General features: G+C 40.4%; 1 protein-coding gene across 3 annotated transcripts in view; it reads left to right on the top strand.

The window, feature by feature from the left end:
- Nucleotides 1-18,451, top strand: part of LOC150091024 (5'-AMP-activated protein kinase subunit gamma-1-like) — a 500,398-nt gene that overhangs the window by 143,707 nt on the left and 338,240 nt on the right. The window lies entirely within an intron of this gene.

An 18,451-nucleotide genomic window follows, 5' to 3' on the forward strand; every position in this document is an offset into this window, starting at 1 on the left:
TGACTGCCGATAACTGCATTTCTGTCTAGATTGTCCTGTGTTACTTCTTCAACCCTTGACGCCACTATTTTCCCTGGAACAGTGTCTGTAAATTCCACGTGTTCTCTGATCGATTTGCCCGCTTTGCTTTACGATAAACGTCACTTTCCTGGAGGGAAAAAAAGGATGCTGTCCTCAGCTGAGACAGACAAACTCAGCCACGTTGTGAAAAGCTCATAAAAATTCCTCAAGTCATCGACGGGAGTCGAACTCGGGTAGCTGAAGCACTGGATATTATTTTTATTGCCATTCCCTGGTTGAGGAATGAATGGACAATGTGCAGATGCGCAGAAACGAAATATTCTCAGTACCCGCATAAAACTCGTTGCTATTTACTCCTTTTTGTTGTAAATCATGAATTATCACAATTTGCTAAGCCCTGTATACATTTACATACTTGTTGCTTTAATAGTCTGAGAGATTTAGCGGCGTTCTGGGTTTATCATTAAGGTACTCGCGAAAAGTGCAAAGGTTGGAAATTAAATGCGTATTTTGAATCTTTAATGCATAAATTTCTTGTTTTTAGTGCATCAAAGTTTGCGTAAATTTGAGTTTTTTTAGTCCTTGAACATTCTACTCTAATCTATTCGAAAACTCATTTACTGCCAATGGCGAATGCTTGTTGAACATTTTTATTCTTGTTATAGTGTGAAATTGCCATAGATAAATCTTTTTGTGTGTGTATTTATCTTTTATTTGACGTAGTTTGTATTTCCTCTTGATAGCTTCAGCTTGATGCGCTCCACGAAGCATTGCCACTTCTGTCTAAACGGGTGGATTAATAAACAAATTATTAGTTACACGCTGTGTCCACAAAACAATGTTTGCCCCTTTCATATTTAAAAATTGCGAGCACGTAAGGTCCTTTATTGTTTGTTTTCTACATCTTTTCCGTTGTGCTCGAGGTATCTGCTTGTTGTCGCTTTCTGGGCGCTAAAGAAAGTGTCAGTGAAAGATAAGCCCCGAAGCGCGTGCAGGCGAATCGATCATTCTGGATTCATTTGCTCTAGCGAGGCACTTATATAGCCCTAAAAATAACGTCGCAGGTTGGAGGAAACGTTACCTAATTGGATGATTTATTATGCGATGTGTGCATAACGGATTGCAAGCCAATGAAGCTGTTCCCGTGTTGTTCGATGTTTACTTCTTTAAAATAGCCATTTGACTTTCTTTTTCATATGCACCTCGCTTGAAGGATTATGTTTTCCTTGTCATTTATTATTGGGGAATACTGCAGTAGAGGCACCTCTCTGAATTAGTAATGGAATCGTTGCCACCAGTCTTTATGGTCAGTTTTAAAAGATGGTGCGTATCTTCGGGTTTGGCTCGTGCGTCAAAGACTACCGTGGAGATGCGAAATAGCGATTCATTTGCTGCGCATCAATTTGAAAGGAGTTTATGAGAACATATCTCATACCATCAGAATGATTGACGATCGTGGAATGAGTTCCATTCGGGTATTTCCTTAACGTGTTTTTTTTTTTCTTTTTTTTTTAATGGTATTTCCCTGCATGTATTGTCTGGAATTCGTATACAGTGTCATACTATTGTTTTTTTTATTAATTTAATAAAGAGGATCGATGCCACAGTTTTCTTTTATTAAATCCTTCATTGCGGTTTCATAATTAAAACCATAGGGTTACCTTGCCCTTTTATACGAGGGCTGTTCCATAAAGAATGCTCATATTTTTTTTTTCGCAACATACCTTTATTAATCATCCGTATATTGATGGCAATTTTTAAAGTAGGCCTCATTCGATGAAATGCACTTTACTCCAGTGTTTCTGCTATTCTTCAAAAACATGGTGGAAGCCATTTTTTTGACGTGCGTTTGAGAATCGCCCCCGATGTCTTGACAACTTCTGACGACTGGAAATGTTTTCCTCGTAGCTCCTTCTTTAATTTTGGAGATAAAAAAAAAAAAAAAACTCAGAGTTCAAGGTCAGGGTTGTAGGGCGGATGAGGAACATTTGACATATGTTGGTTAAGTACTCGATGACAGTATGAGTAATGTGAGGTCTCGCATTGTGGTGATGTAGCATTCACTCGCCTGCGTGCAGTTGTTTGCGACGAATGTGATTGGCCAAGTGTGCAATACATTTCCGTAGTAAAGTGCCTTGTGACATGATTCAACATGCTGGTAAACCAACCCTTCAGTGCCATCAAAATGAGATGACCATAACGTTTCCTTTCATCCGCCGTTATCATCTTGTGCAGAACCTCACCATCTTCAGTAACCGCGCGTTGCAGCTCCTGACAAACCTCCATGTGAACTTGATGTTGATCAGGTGTGAGTAGTCTTGGAACTCAGCAGGCACAAACACGTGTCATATGCAAATGGTCATGGAGAATACCGTGCATGCTTCCTACTAATATTCTCAACTTCTCTGCGCATTCCCTTACTGTTATACGATGATCATGTCTCACGATTACAGAAGCAGTGTTTATGGTCTCTGTAGTGACAGCATTGGTTGAAGCTCCAGGATCGCTGATTTTTGTGGTTGAAACACCTCCAGCTTAAACATTCTAAACCATCTGCGAGCTGTGCTATATGGAAGGGTAGATTCACCATAAGCCTCTTTTAACATTTCATACGCTTCCTGAAACGAAAACAAAATTTGAGAGCAGCATACCGTTTCCCGCATGTCACGTCCATTGTTACGCAGACGAAACTGAACGGGCATAAATGTAACTGATGGCCACCGTGCGCACGAGTCAGCTGGGAAGTTGACTACAACACCAACGTCTTGTATTATGTCCGTGAACTAATCTGCGTGATGCAGCTTAGTTCGGTCTTAAATTCCGCAGCTCATCTAAAAATAGCAAGCAGTACGGTTGTTCATGGAAAATTATGGTCGTTATTTATCGAACAGCCCTCGTATATGCTCTGTTTATATTTGATAGGAATATTATAATTTAATCGAATTATGGTACCCAAACGCGTGTACTGCTGTGCTCTGAAACATATCTTTTAAAGGGTAACTGGCGTTTATTTAAAACGCGAAACATTGCTGTGACAGCCTGTTTCGAGATTGGTATCATTGTACGGATGGAAGTCTCTAAAAATCCCCGACAAGTAGTGAGAGCCAAGTTGTAGGATGTTAATGCGTGCACGGATTACTACAGTTAACCAGGTTGTACGATATTAGCCAGCGCATGACTTACGAAAAAATGCTACACTAAAGGAAACACAAAGTTTTTAAAATTATATAAATTATAAAAAATACAACAAATGGACAGAAGAAGTACGAATTAAAATTATACACGGGTTGGAGATAGCCAGATATGCAAACTGGGATGGCATTCCTTTTTCGTGCCGGTGGGTTGTACGTGCTTGTCCCTTACACACGCACGAGTTAAAGGTATGTGGTATGGAATCCCAGTCCCGTTGAAATGGCAGTAAATAAATCACATTCGTTTCATCCAAAATGTTTTTAAACACCTAGTATTGTTTTCATCCAAGACGGTAGCGAAAGTTTAACTGAATAAAACATATTTTAAACACATCGGACGACTTCCTCGTGGGTATAAAGGTTAGTGCAATGTTGTTATTGAAAACTTCTGTGCTTTGTACCATGCTTTCGCGTACGGGAAACAAATGATATTCTGTGTAGACTGCAGGTCGAGTGTTGGTTGAAAGTTTTTCATCCAGTCCCTCATTGTTACTGGTGAGGTGAACAGTACGTATTGTGAGTTTCTAAAAATGTCTATTTAGCAAAAACTGACTGATTGGTTTGAGTTGTTTTATTCTGCGCCTGGTGACTAAGGCTTATGAGGTGTCAGTGTGTTCTCTAGTTTCTTTTGTGGGATAAAAACCCAAGTTTCAGTATTGAGAAAAAATGCACAGGGGATGAAATCGATGGAGTCAAATTCAGTCCTGTTCTACATGGTATAAGGTATAAGGTATGTTAGAGTCTAACGGCTCCTGGGATTTCTCCCATCTCCGCGGGTGTACATTGTATCGGGGCCAGAGATTTGAAGTGTGTGGGGGTCATGTGCTGTATATTGTGTTGTGCCCTTTGTTCCTCCGGTCTATTAGCCGCCGAGGCCCTAGTGGGACCCGACGTTACCACACCATGCCACGGGGAGGCTGACCGGGTGTACCACTGTAGCTAGAGCACTCTGGCGGGTCCTGCCACCTACTTTCCTGGGATTTCAGTGGCTAGGACCAGATTTGAGAATGAGATTGATTTGATTGATTTGGTAGTTGTTGGCGCATCGGCTTCTGTGGCCATATTGCACCTCCCAAGGTTTTTTGCAGTACTTTGATCCAAGCCCGAGGCGGGAATCGAACCCGCGACCTTTGGGTTGCCGGGCAGGTACTTTACCCACTCGGCTAGCCCGGTCGGCTTGAGAATGAGATGATCGCTGTTACTTGAGCAACGGTTGTAATTTTAACAGAGCGTAGGGTTGTTCGCTGATAACTTGTTCTAGGGCCAAATAGGTCGGGCAGTAATTTTGATGTTTTTAGATTTAGACCCGTGGGGAATGCGTGTGTGTGTATATACACACACACGCATTCCCCATGTATGTGTGTGCGTGTGTGTGTATATACACACACACGCACACACATATATATATATATATAAACTAAATAAAAAAAAAAAAGAGAAAAGTAAGGGAGGAAGGCAGAAGACTGGAGGGTAGGAAACAGAAGAAAGGGGCCAATAGGGAAGATGGCCCCTGATGACAGTGTGGCATGCCCAGTGCCTCACCAGAGAGAGGAGTGGGGTGGCAGGTGGACGAAAACCACCACCCCACAAAAAAAAAAAAAAAAAAAAAAAATCATTCTGTAAGAGAAAAATAGGGTGGGGGGGAGTAAAAGAACGGATGGCAGGAAACAGGAAAAAAAAAAAAAAATGAGAGAGAGATATACTCCGCCAGTTCGGGGTAGGTACAGCTAGCACGGCCAGTCAGTTGGAGCCGACAACTTGCTGGAAATCCAGCAGTGTGAGTGCTGCTATGGTGGATGGGTCATGTTCAGTAAGGTCTAGTTCAGGTGCCATCATTGGGACTCCATTTGGTGAGTCTGTGTCGCATCCAGACTGAAGGCTGGTCCAGTAGTCCATCAGAACGAACAGTGGGGGTGGTCAAAACCGGGAGTCCAAGATTGATGGTCAAGTCCAGGGATCGATGCTAGGCCTCTTCTTGATGAGATGTGTCACATCTGGTTGAGAGAAGTTTGTCCAGAAATCAATGATGAGGAATTTGTCAAGGTATGTGCGGACCCTGTTTTTTATTGCACTGCTGGTCAAGTCTTGTGCAAGTTGGTCCAAGGCGTTAGCAATCATGGCTCAATGATGCGTAGCAACAATTGGCAGTCATGGTTGTTATAACCTATTGATTCGGATACTAAGGTGGTGGTAGCGCTTTCTGCCTGGTAAATAAGTCCATTGCAAATTGAGTCAGAGCTCGGTAAGTTTCTTCATTCTGTAGGGTGAGGTGTTCTTGATTTTGGTAGTTGAAGCGTAGTTTTGTTATTAGGATCCTCCTGAAGTCCTCGTAGATTTCACAGGTGTGGGCAAGGTGCTCCCACGTCTGATCCTCTCCACAGTGGCAGCGGGGTGAGTCTGAAATTCTGAAGTCATGTAGTTTTTTCTGGAAGGAGCCATGTCCAGTGAGGAGGTAGGTAGCATAGAGTCCTGGTGAAAACCAGACAGGTGTGAGGGGGTAGGAGGCCCTGACATCAGGGAGGAATCTTTTGGTGACAGCGCCTTTAGTTGATGTCTGCCATCTTTCTTGCCAGGTGTCTGTTAGATGTTCATTAAGTTTCTTCTTTTCAGCGTTTCTATTATTTGCTGGGTCAGTGGTGAAACCTGCACAAGTAACTGCTCTTCCTTCGGCTATTTGGTAGAGCAACCCATGACGAACAATCTCCAGGTCCAGTGGAAGAGATCCAGTGAGGACCTGGAGCGCATGGGTGCTGACAGTGCGACAGGCACGCGAGGACAGAAGGAGAAGAGAGCGCTGGATAGTTCCTAGGCGCGATCTGTTTACTACGGTATTGGCCTTCTTGTACCAGACTCCAGAAGCATAGGTGATAACCGGGATGAAAACTGCCTTTTAGCATTAGCATTAGCATTAGTAGAGGCATTTGATGCAAGAAAGCAAGCTTATGCAGCATCAGCCAAAAAAAAAAAAAAAAAAACCCACTTCCACTTCACCCCTCTGTTCGTTCAAAATACCTGTCCAGCTGAGCCTTAAACTTATTTAGGCTATCAACCTCCACCACAAGGGATGGAAGTCTGTTCCACCAACCAACCACCCGCTGGCTAAAGGCAAATTTCCGCACGTCTATCCTACGTCTGTCTTTCCTCAATTTGAATTTATGCCTTCTCAGGTGATTTTTCTGAGCTAGAGGAAGAATCCCATCAGCATTGAGCATGCTTAAACCATTCAAGGCTTTATACACCTCTATCAGATCACCTCGCTGGAGCCGACCGGGCTAGCCGAGTGGGTAAAGTACCTACCCGGCAACCCAAAGGTCGCGGGTTCGATTCCCGCCTCGGGCTTGGATCAAAGTACTGCAAAAACCTTGGGAGGTGCAATATGGCCACAGAAGCCGATGCGCCAACAACTACCAAATCAAAAAAAAAAAAAAAAAACCTCGCTGGTGCCTAGTCTCCAGACACTGTAATTTGCAAAACTTAAGCCTTTCTTCGTAAGAGCACCCCTTTGTTCCATTCACTAATCTTGTTGCCCTTCTCTGTACTCGTTCCAGCAGCTCTACATCCTTCTTGAAATGAGGCCTCCAGACCTGTATACAGTACTCTAGGTGTGGCCTGACCATTGCCTTATACAATGGAATAATCACTTCCTTATCCCTGCTGGAAAAATTCCTGTATATCATTGACAATACTCCATGAGGTACTCTTGCAGCCCGTCTGCACTGCTCAGAGAACTTCATATCTGCCTGCACAACCACCCCCAAGTCCCTTTCATTCTCTACCACTGTCAGTATAGTACCACAGAGTTGATACGTTGCTCTGGGGTTGCTGTTTCCCATGTGTAGTACTTTACATTTGTCTATGTTAAACTTCATTTGCCACCTCTCAGCCCATCTGCTCAACCTTTCCAGATCCTGTTGCAGCAGCATAGTGCCAGTAGTGTCCTTGACAACCCTGCCAACCTTTGTATCGTCTGCAAACTTGGACATTAAGCTTGATATACCATCATCAATATCATTTGTACATATGCTTTTATTGTTTGAATCTATATCAATGTTTATCGTCCTGCTGGATTTCATATTATTGTTATTATGTTTATTGATCTGATCTCAGATACACTGTTAATGGTTACCTGTTGTGTATCTTGTTATTAATAAAATAAAATAAAATAAAAAATAAAAATAAAATTTATAAATACAGAAAACAATAATGGACCCAACACTGAGCCCTGAGGGACTCCACTAATAACATTAGTCCACGATGAGCAGTGTCCATTGATTACCACTCTCTGTCTTCTCCCCCTCAACCACCCCTTTATCCATAGCAGCAATTTGCCTCCAATGTCACACTGCTCCAATTTGTGTAGCAGTCTTCCATGTGCAACAGTATCAAAAGCCTTTCTAAGATCCAAGTATATAATATCAAAGTTATTCCCTGCATCCAGTTCTTTTGTGACTGCATCATAGTATCCAATCAAATTGGTCAGGCAAGACTTCCCCTTAACAAAACCATGCTGTGTCTGAGCTATAACTGAAGTCTTGTCTAAATGATCCTGCAGTGCTTCTTTAACCAGTGCCTCCATTAATTTTCCTGGAACAGAAGTTAATCTCACAGGTCTATAATTACTTGTGTCAGCCTTTGATCCTCCTTTGTGAATTGGGGTCACATTTGCACATTTCCAGTCTATGGGTACCTCCCCTGAGTCCAAGGAAGCTCTCATAATTATGGCTAAGGGTTTGCTTACTTCCTTTGCTGCCTCCTTTAATATAACTGGATAGATCCCATCCACCCCGGGTGCCTTTCTTGTGTTTATCTTCAACAGTTTCTCCTCCACTTTACTCCCAGCCTTATAGAAGAGTGACAGCGTTCTCTTTCTACATGGTGTAGAAGTGAGGCCATTGCATCTACTGCAATAGCCGAGGGTTCCCTTGTAATGGTGGACGAATGCTAGCCCCCGTCGTATTATTCGCAGACACATAATGTTTGTTGTGTGCCTCGCTAGTAATACTGATAGTATGTACATTGAACAATTTTGTATATCATGTAATTTGATTTTAATTTTATTCAATTTTAATATAATTAAATTCTTATCAATTATAATTTAAAATGTTAAAGAGCATTAATATGAAGAATTATACATCTGTGGACAAAGTCTGATAGTATGACCACAAAATACATCTTTTTTGCGTTATTTTCTGTGGAAAATTGTAAATCATTAATTATGCATCTCTTGCAATGTAGGGATGCTCGATATTTGGAAAAGGAGTCTAGGGGATCCTGATTGGAACGTTCATATTTCGATTCGCCATCCCAAAACAATATTGAAATACACTCTTTTTCGCCATGTTAAAATCACACTACACCAGTTCTGCTTATAACTGCTTGTTTTAAGCCCTCGTGGGGAGGACAGTTGGAATAATTCCCGTCCTCCTCTACACCGGGTGGAAAAGACCCGAGTTCGAATCCCGTCGATGACGTGAGGAATTTTTATGGGCCTTTTTCACAACGTGGCTGAGTCAGTCTGTCTCGGTCGAGGATAGCATTGTTTTTTTCTCCCGGAAAATGGGGTTTTTCGTCCAACAAACAGAAAATCGACCACAGAACACATGCAATTTACAGACAGTATACACGGAGCAATATGGCCTTAGTCGCTGATGCTCCTAAAAACCCACTACAACACCAACATCTTGTATTTTGTCCGTCAACTGCGCGTGTTCTGCGATTGGTTTAACCCGTTTTGCTGGACGAAAAAACTCTCTTCGCCTGAGACCGACTAACTTAACCATGGTGTGAAAAAAACCCATAAAAATTCCTCGCACGAACTAACATTATCGTATTTTGTGGTACTGCGTGGGTAGCCGCATGCGGATCATTTGGGTTTGCACTTTTTTTTTCCAATTTAATTATTATTCTGTTATTTCTTTCCTATATTCCGAAAATAACATTTAATTGTTATTCCTCCTATTTCGCATTCCCAGATAACAAACCAACACCTTCATAACCACAAAAATATCCACAGATAATTGGAGTTTCCATCCTCCCTGGTGGACACTGAGAGCTCGATGCGCACCCTAGATCCTAGCGTGGCGAATATGTTAACTAACTTCGTTAAATCCCGAGACACTGGAGTGGGTCGAACAGGAGGGTAAATCAACTGCATCTCCGGTTGCTACAAAAGGAGATATCGACATTGCATCATGTCCGGGGGCGCGTGGATCACGACGAAACCGAAACTCACGTCAAAGAAAAAACCAAAGAACAGGTTTAAAAGATAAAATTACCCTTCTGGAATTGTATTTCTCAATTATCACAATCTGCGTAAACATTTTTAAATTTGTTGTGAGCTGCAAGAGAACCGTTTTCCCTTTTATTGTTTTTTCACTTGTCAGCAGGTCCTCGTGGACAGTGCAATTGGTATAATCACTGTCTTCTCCACACCGGGTGGAAAAGACCTCAGTTCGAATCCCATCAATGACGTGAGCAATTTTATGGGCCTTTTTTTTCACAACGTGGCTCAGTTAAGGGCAGCATGGTTTTTCCTCCCGGAAACTCGGGTTTTGAGTCCAGAAAACAGCAAATGGATCACAGAACACACAATTTACAAACATAATATATACGGCGCAATATGATGTTGCTGATGTACCTAAAACGCTACAACAACCAACCAACTAATCATCGCTGAGGACAGAAAAATACTTGAGAAACACACTTTTACGAATTCAGATCGCGAATGTCTCATTTAAGTTGGGTAACGGGCAAAGGTGTGTTCGGGGTAGCAAGAACATCTCCCAGGAAGGAAGTTCGGCAGGAACGGCTATCTACGTGCCGCTGCATCTCGCGAGCTCGGTACTCGCCCTGAGGGTTTGATGGTGGAGAATAACAGCTGACAGAAAAGTCATTAGGCTGTCGCCATTTCCTTCCCTTAACCTCGTTCCCAAATGCGCGCGAGTGACGTACTTATTAGAAGAACACACACACACACACACACACACGCGCGCGCACGTACAGAGGCGTGCCTGTCTCAGAGATTTGATTTATTGCTTCTGTTCCCAGTGATCTTTCTTGTCAGAAAGCGCACGCCGTTCGAATGCCTCTTTCTGCCAGCAACGTTACCCCGGATAGAAACATTCAATAAGGATGACGCGAGAGCGACACCTCATGGCTCGGTGTGCCCATAGAAATCAAAACTAATCGATAAACCTCGAGAGGAAGGGGCACGGTCGTCGACGAAGAGGTCAAAAATCGATGAAGACGAATGAAATCGGTAATTGCCCTCATTCCATCGTGTTAGGTATGCACTTCAATGGGTTGTCTTCTGTTGTTCTTTGCGGATCACGTGGCCATGTTAATGTCATGCTTCGTCAACCGCTTTCCAGTCGAATTTTTTTTTTTTTTCTTTTCAAATGTTATTTTCAAAAGTGTTTCGTAGTTGCGATGCATCCCACTAGAATGAACAGGAGCTGGATCCGGGAAAGAATTGGTCTCCGACTTCCTTATTATGAGGGACGATTCCCCATCACGGAAACCTGAATTCCATCCTTGGAATGGTTAATCCTTTAACCTCGAAATTGTTCCTGTAAGGCTGAAATTGTTACTGTTCCTGTTTACATTGACCTGTCAAATAACAAGTGGTAAAGGGTTGGAAACGAGTTATCTCATGAATACGACAGATTATTTGAGTAATTACTCTTGACAACTTCTGTTGTTTGCATCATTAATATGGCATCCAGTGATCCCTCAAAATGTTCTCCTTGCTGTATACTGTGTTCGAACACTTAAGGCAATCATGGACTCCATCATGTACCATATCCACGGGAAAGTAAGCCAGCTGCTTTCCTTGGAGACCGCTTGCTACTCCACGTATTTCAATATCCGCTGCTGCGGACCATGCACTCTTAATTCCGCCCAGTTTGTGACCTAGCAAGGTCATATCTCAACTTACAGAGGAGATTATCTCACGATCTCTCCCAGGAATGTTGCCTACGAGTCATTAACGAGTTGTATTTTCCTTGTCAGAAGGAGTACAATTCGATCTTCGTTTTATTGAGTCCTTTACTCAAATGCTTATTTGATTCACCTTTTAATTCTTATGAACGAATATTTTAACCTCCTTACTTCATGATGTGCCATTTCACACCACGACGAAAACCCTTGGGTTCAGTTTTCCTCGCAGACCGAACTTGAGAAATACTTCCCAACAACTGAAAAATGTTTCTTTCTTCCTTCTCCGAAACTCAGATTTTTCTCACAAAACCAGTAGACCGACCAAAGAATGCACGAAATTTACAGAAATAATACATAGACGGTATTTTGTCTCAAATTCTGAGTAACTCAATTTACTTTTTTGCCCCAGAATTTAAGTTCAATAAAAGCTCCAGTTTTTCTCCTTTAAACCATGGCCGAAGTACAATTGCGACTTCTTTCCACTTTGTAGATGACCCGAGAATCTTCTCAAGAACCTCGAGCTCCTATTCGACCACTTTTTATATTAAAAGTTTCTTCAGTAGCTAAGATTTTCCACTCCATCACAGTATTCATAAAAGGATATTGCGGTACATGTCTCCCTTTTTTTGCTCGGTACCTTCAGAATTTTCCTCAGAGATGTAGTAAGCACAGATCCCCCTTCTTTGGCAGCGAGATTTCATCCTTGGTCTGATTCAGTTCTCCCGTGTAGATGCGATAGCCTGTATATCTGATCCTTTCCGATCGTTGTATGATGGATGAATCTCTTCTCTGTCATTATATTTGAAGACTCATTTCCCCATATTTGTGTTGAGTTCTTATCCGTCAGTGAACGATTATTCTTCGACACCCTCTTATTTTTTAAAAAAATCTAGTTACAGAAACACATTCTCTTGGATGATTCCCTCTCTCCTCTCTTTAACTAGACGATCTCGTTGGATTTTTACCACCAAAAAATATGACAGTTATGATTAATCACATGGTCTAAAAAAAAGTGAAATTTGGATTCTCATTGTTGCAGTGACGTAGCGATCACCTAGCAACAAGAACGAAGGCAATGAAGAGGAAATTTGGGTCTATTGTGTAGTTTAAACATTATCACTACAGATTCCACGAAATGATGCATTTTTAATACGCAATTATTTAAAAAATTCAGACATGTACGAGCGTCATATTTATTATTTCTTTTATCCAACTAGCAGATTACCAGCAAAAAATAACCGAAATTTGGGAGCCGTTATTTCAGTTTTAGAATTATTATTATTTATTCTGTCATGGGATACGTAGTGGGGAGAATTTAAGAATAGATTTATTTATCCCAGGAGTGGAGCTGGAAAGTTGATCTTTTAGATTACGCCAAGGAAATTATTTATTTATCCCAGGAGTGGAGCTGGAAAGTTGATCTTTTAGATTACGCCAAGGAAATTAAGGTCACGAAGGATTGACTTAAAAGCATTTCTGAAAAGCCTAGTGATTTTATAACTTTGTGTGAAAAAAAAAGTGAAAAAAAGGAGATATTTTTTAGAAACTGAATATAGTAGAGTTAGAATAGATTTTGGGAGGGGGGAGGAATGATGGTAAATATTAGAGAGTTGTAATGTTAATGCCAAATTAATAAGCGTTGTTTTGATTAATTTCGTGATTTTATAATTTTCGTTCTGATCGCGATAGAGGGAAGACCCGCCTCCACGAGGCAGGAATGGTACCCCCTCATTGGTGATAGCTAGTATTAGTATTAGTATTAGTAATGGCCGCATGGTGCAAGAAAGCCTATGGCTTATGCTGCACCAGCCAAAAAAAAAAAAAAAAAAAAAAATCAGAACAAAACAATGATAAAAACAAAAAATAAATAAATAGATAAATAAATAACTAATTAATAATAATTAATAAATAAAAAAATAAAATAAAAAATAAATAAAAAGGAAATTAAACCTATCATCCTATGCGCTTCCCTTACCCGAAAGTACTATCCAGATGACCTTTGAATTTCCCCAAACTGTCGGCCTCTACCACCCACGAAGACAACTTATTCCAGTAATTTATAACTCGCTGGCTAAAATAAAACTTCCTGCAGTCCAATCTAAACATTTCCCCCCGTAACTTGAATTTATGTCCCCTAGTTCTAGCATCATTTATAATCTTGAAAATTTCGTCCTCATTCATTTTACTGATGCCTCTCAGAGCCTTAAACACCTCAATCAAATCTCCTCTAAGGTGTCTAGTTTCCAAACTCTGCAACCCACATATTCGAAGTCTTTCATCATAAGGACGCCCTTTTGCCGATCTCACCAGGCGAGTTACCCTTCTTTGCACCCTTTCAAGAAGCTCCATGTCTTTCTTTAGGTGCGGTCTCCATACTTGAACACAGTATTCCAAGTGTGGTCTAACAAAAGCCTTATATAATGGGATTATCACGTCCCTATCTCTACTTGCAAAAGTTCGATAGATCATCGATAGGACACCATGGGCCTTCCTTGCAACCTGTTTACAATGCTCAGAGAATTTCATGTCTGACCGTATCGTAACACCCAAGTCCCTTTCCTCCAGTACTGGGTTTAGTTGAACTCCACCAAGTGAATACGTTATTTTGGGATTACTATTTCCCAGGTGTAATACCTTACACTTTGTTGGATTAAAGCACAGCTGCCATTTTTCTGACCATTCCTGAAGTCCATCTAGGTCTCTCTGAAGAAGCTCAGCTTGACAGTGATCATTAACTACTCTACCAATTTTAACATCATCTACAAATTTAGACATCACGCCTTCTATCCCTTCATCGATGTCGTTTATGAAAATTAAAAACAACAGTGGTCCTAATACTGATCCTTGGGGAACCCCACTTCTTACATCAACCCAATCTGAGGAATAGCCATTTATCACAACCCTCTGCCTCCTGCCCTGAAGCCATCCTTCTATCCATCTAAGGATTTTTCCAGTGATTCCAACCTGTTCCAGCTTATAAAGCAACCGTTCATGTGGGACTGAGTCAAAAGCTTTGCTGAAATCTAAATAAACAATGTCGAAATTATTCCCTAAATCCAGCTCGTGAGTGACCCTTTCGAAATAGCGAACCAGATTTGTTAAACATGATTTTCCCTTTACAAAACCATGCTGAGTATCCTTCAGAATTTCAATTCGATCCAAATGATCCTGAATTCCACCCTTGATCATTGCCTCCATGATTTTCCCTACTACTGAAGTCAGACTGACAGGTCGATAATTTCCAACTTCACTTTTAGAGCCACCCTTATGTATGGGAGATACATTTGCACTTTTCCAATCCAAGGGAATCTCCCCAGAGTCTAGTAATGCTCGCATAATTAGCCTTAATGGTTCAATGCACTCGCTTGCCGCCTCTCTTAAGATTATAGGTATATTCCATCAACTCCAGGAGCCTTACTGGTCTGTAGGCTCGAAAGTTTTTTCATTAAATAATCTTGCGAAATTTCAATATGATTAATTTCATATTTTTTAACTTCGCTCCCACAATTTCCCATTGTCACAAAAGGCTTTTCATTTGTAAATATCGATGCAAAATAACTGTTGAGTTCATCTGCAACGGCAGCTGGTGTATTTATTACTATCCCATTTCCCTTACGTAAAGGTCCGATCTGGTTTGTCCTGCTCTTCTTGGCCAATACAGACAGGGCTAAGGTGTTAAGGCTAGAGCTTAAGTAACGCTGAAAGGTTAGATCTAAAAAATTGAAATGGTCGATAGGAACGGTGTACCTCCAGTTCATTAATTTGTTCATTAAAACTTGTTTTTTGAAACGTGATGTCGACAGAGTTACTTCACAAGCATTACTTCCTTCGACATATTGGATACTGTTAAATTGAGCTTCGTTACGCCAAAGACCGACTAACTCAGCCACGGAATGAAAAATGCCCATAAAAGTTCCTCGCGTCATCGACGGGATTCGAACCGTGGCCTTTTCCACCCGGTGTGGGGAGGGCAGTGTGCTACCGCTCAGACCACTGGGCTCCGGTTTATGAACTTTCGATTTTAGGGACAAATGTTTTTCACACCTGATATCTGGATCTTACGAACTTTTCCGCCACTTGACTGTGATGAGTATACCAAACAACTACATAAAGAATTAGAGTGGGCCTGTAAATCAGAATGTCTCGTAATGGGGGATTTTAACTTTCCAGGTGTTGACTGGAATTTGTGGGTTGGTCACTCACACACTAGGAAGACTTGTGTAGATTTCTTGGATGACAGTTTTCAACAGCAGCGTGTTCGAGAGGCAACCAGAGGGAGTAATACTCATTGATCTGGAGCAGCGAATCTACATGCATTAAGAATCTGCAGGTAAACGACCCACTGCTTGACAGTGATCACAGGGAACTAAGGTGGAATTTAATTAAAGACATAATTACTGGTGACTACAGAGGTCACGGGCAGCAAATTGTAAATGGGAAATATTCAGGGAAATAATCAAAGAAACTACTATGCTTTTCATACCAACAAAGAAATACTGTTCAAGGCTTAGGTCTAAGTGGATGTCAGATGAACTATTGAGACGCGTGGTAGAGAAAAAAAGGGCATGAGATGCATATAAATTATAATTGGTCCACTTGATGTTGATGGCATTGCTCAGGTTTCTGACAAACTGAATAGGTATTTTGCATCTGTATTCGCGCATGAGGAATGCTTTAGGGAAAGGTTCTTCCCGGTAATTACCGTTCTTAAACTTATTCACCCACTCGTAGACTTTCTCTTGACTTATGCATGTTTCACCGTACTGAGCGAACATTTTGAGATAAATTTCAGCAGTGTTTATTCCTTCTGCATTCAAAAGTCGGATTATATTGCACATATCTGCATTGATGCATGACTGCAAGGGTGCCATCTTGAAAATTTGAGTGTTTTCAAATAGCGCCAGAACATGGTATCATGTGAGTGCTCAGTGGCCAACAGCCTGTGATCAGTAATATGACACGAGATTATCGTTTGTTTTTTTTTACATAATGTGCATTTACAAAACTGCTATTTTTAACCCTTAATTTCAATTTTTTTCTTTGATAATTTTATTACAGCTGCATTAAGGTGCGAATAGTTTCCATGAGTTTCACACCGCAATTTGACTTGTTGAAGGGACTTCACCAGGTTATTTAAGTGCAATTGGTTATTTCTATTTAAATTAAATAGTGATTAATGGTTGTCTGTGCACAGCTCTTAAAGTTGTTGTGATCATCTGCAGTATTATAGTAATTTTTCTAAGCAAATAATGTTCTTGTGTCTTCATATACTTTATTGTATACATATTGCAATAAAGATATTATTATTTTAAAATCTTATTGTTAGCTTTTTAAATATTGTTGTTAGAGAATTTTATATAAATCCTATGGTTATCCCAATTTCTATGCATTTTCGGAAGCAAACATTTTATTTTTTGGAACATATCCTCTCGTTATATCTTTGGCAAAATCGTTCCCGATTTACGAATTTAGGCTTTACGAATGGGAGGTTGCTGCACTGCTATTTTCTGTTGTGAGATGTTTCATTCTCTTCATCAGAATCAAGCAGCGTAGTGCCCCTGCTGAAACAACAGGAACTTTTAGTAAAGTCCTCAAGATGGCCAAATTATTCTGTATCGGGAAGGGGGGAATTATTTTCTCCAAGCACCGGACGACCGTACAACACACACACTTCACCAACGCGATATACCGACGCCTTATAGCCTTATTTGCCTGCGCTCTTAAACTTTCGTCTGGCAACAGACAGCAGGATTAGGTTTCAAAGATTCAATTATTCGTTTTATTAGGAAACTTCTGTTGAAAATATAATCATGAAATAGCGTTTATGTGCTTTTAATGTGTCCAAGAAAATTGATATTTATCGTCATGTTATTTGCGATTTTGTTTGCAGTCAATAGATGGCAGCACAATGCTAGTGTAATATTTCATATATATTTTTTATAAGTTTTTAGCGAATAATAATATAATTTGTTTCGAAGAAATGTATAGAAATAAATCAAATTAATTTACCTACACATACCATACAGGACTGTATTAAAATCTTAAATTGTCGGTGAATTTAAGCTGCTGCATTAACAACAATAACTGATTACTTTTGCACAATTTTGAAATATGCTACCGGAAATAACAAGCATTAGATTCCCTGATTTATATCAAATTGAAGTAAACCAATGCCGGAAGCACGCTACGCTCGTGATTACTGTGGCTTTGACTTCAAATATTGACAATTCTCTAGTTTTTTTTAGGGAAGCAAACAACATTCTTTTATCCTGTAATTACAGTTTCTAAATGGTCCTGAAATAGAACACCAGATGGAACCACTAGCATTTAATAAGTCTGTTCTTCCGGTTGTTGTTCAATTTTTCTTGAGATTTAATAGCAAGCTCCTCCCTTCCCATCCCCTTAATGTTGCTGAATCCAAGATTTCTCTCAAGAACATGCTTCAGAAATATACAACGGATTATCAACGATTATAAACACCACGCAGAGACAGTGTAAAATCACACTGTTCAATGCTGCGAGGAATACACTGATGACCATTACATTCTTAGCGATATACTCCTTATTTATTTTTCTTTTGACTTTAAAATTAAAGTTAGTAAACGTTTATTTTAAAAAGTGTTAAATTGGCTCTTACTAAAAAAAAAAATATTTTTTTTCTGGTGTGTGAATTGGTTACTTAAATACCTCTTTGGAACTCAGGACCATCCAGGCATGTGTTACATGTAAATTATAGGTTTGCTTATAAATTTTCATTTTCCTCTCCCTCCTTTTGTCCTTTTAACTAATTCTGAAAAGTCTGGGGAGGGGAAAATTATGTATTATTATAATTTGGGTGGTTCGAAATATTTTGAATTTGAATTTAAGTTACTTTCAGCAACTGACAAACCCTCTCTAATGCCAGCCGTATCCATCAGAGACAGAAAGAGAGAGGAAAATAAAAACCGCTAGCTTTTATTTTCTTCAAGGAGATGACTCAAAGACTGAAAACAAAGTGTGTAATTCGGACCTAATTATGAATACATGGACCTCGCTACAAATTTGTTTCTGATATTACCCGAAGTTCGGCTACCTCCTCTCCCCCTATCAAGTGTGTTGGGATACCCCCTAAAGTTGCTCTCCTCCTCCCAGTAGCAGTTCTGCCCTGTAGTTGATCGACTTTTCTGTTTTCGATTTCTGAAATTGCATTCAAGAAGGTTAAGGTCAAATGAAGGACTCGTTCTGTTTTTTTTTTTTTTTTTTTGATGGGGGTTGCTTATCATCGGCCGATTACCATTACAAGGGCATCACGCGATGCGGAA

The sequence above is a fragment of the Mastigoproctus giganteus genome, chromosome 1 (assembly GCF_048544385.1).
Source record: "Mastigoproctus giganteus isolate SK-2022 chromosome 1, ASM4854438v1, whole genome shotgun sequence".
NCBI classification, from domain to species: domain Eukaryota; kingdom Metazoa; phylum Arthropoda; class Arachnida; order Uropygi; family Thelyphonidae; genus Mastigoproctus; species Mastigoproctus giganteus.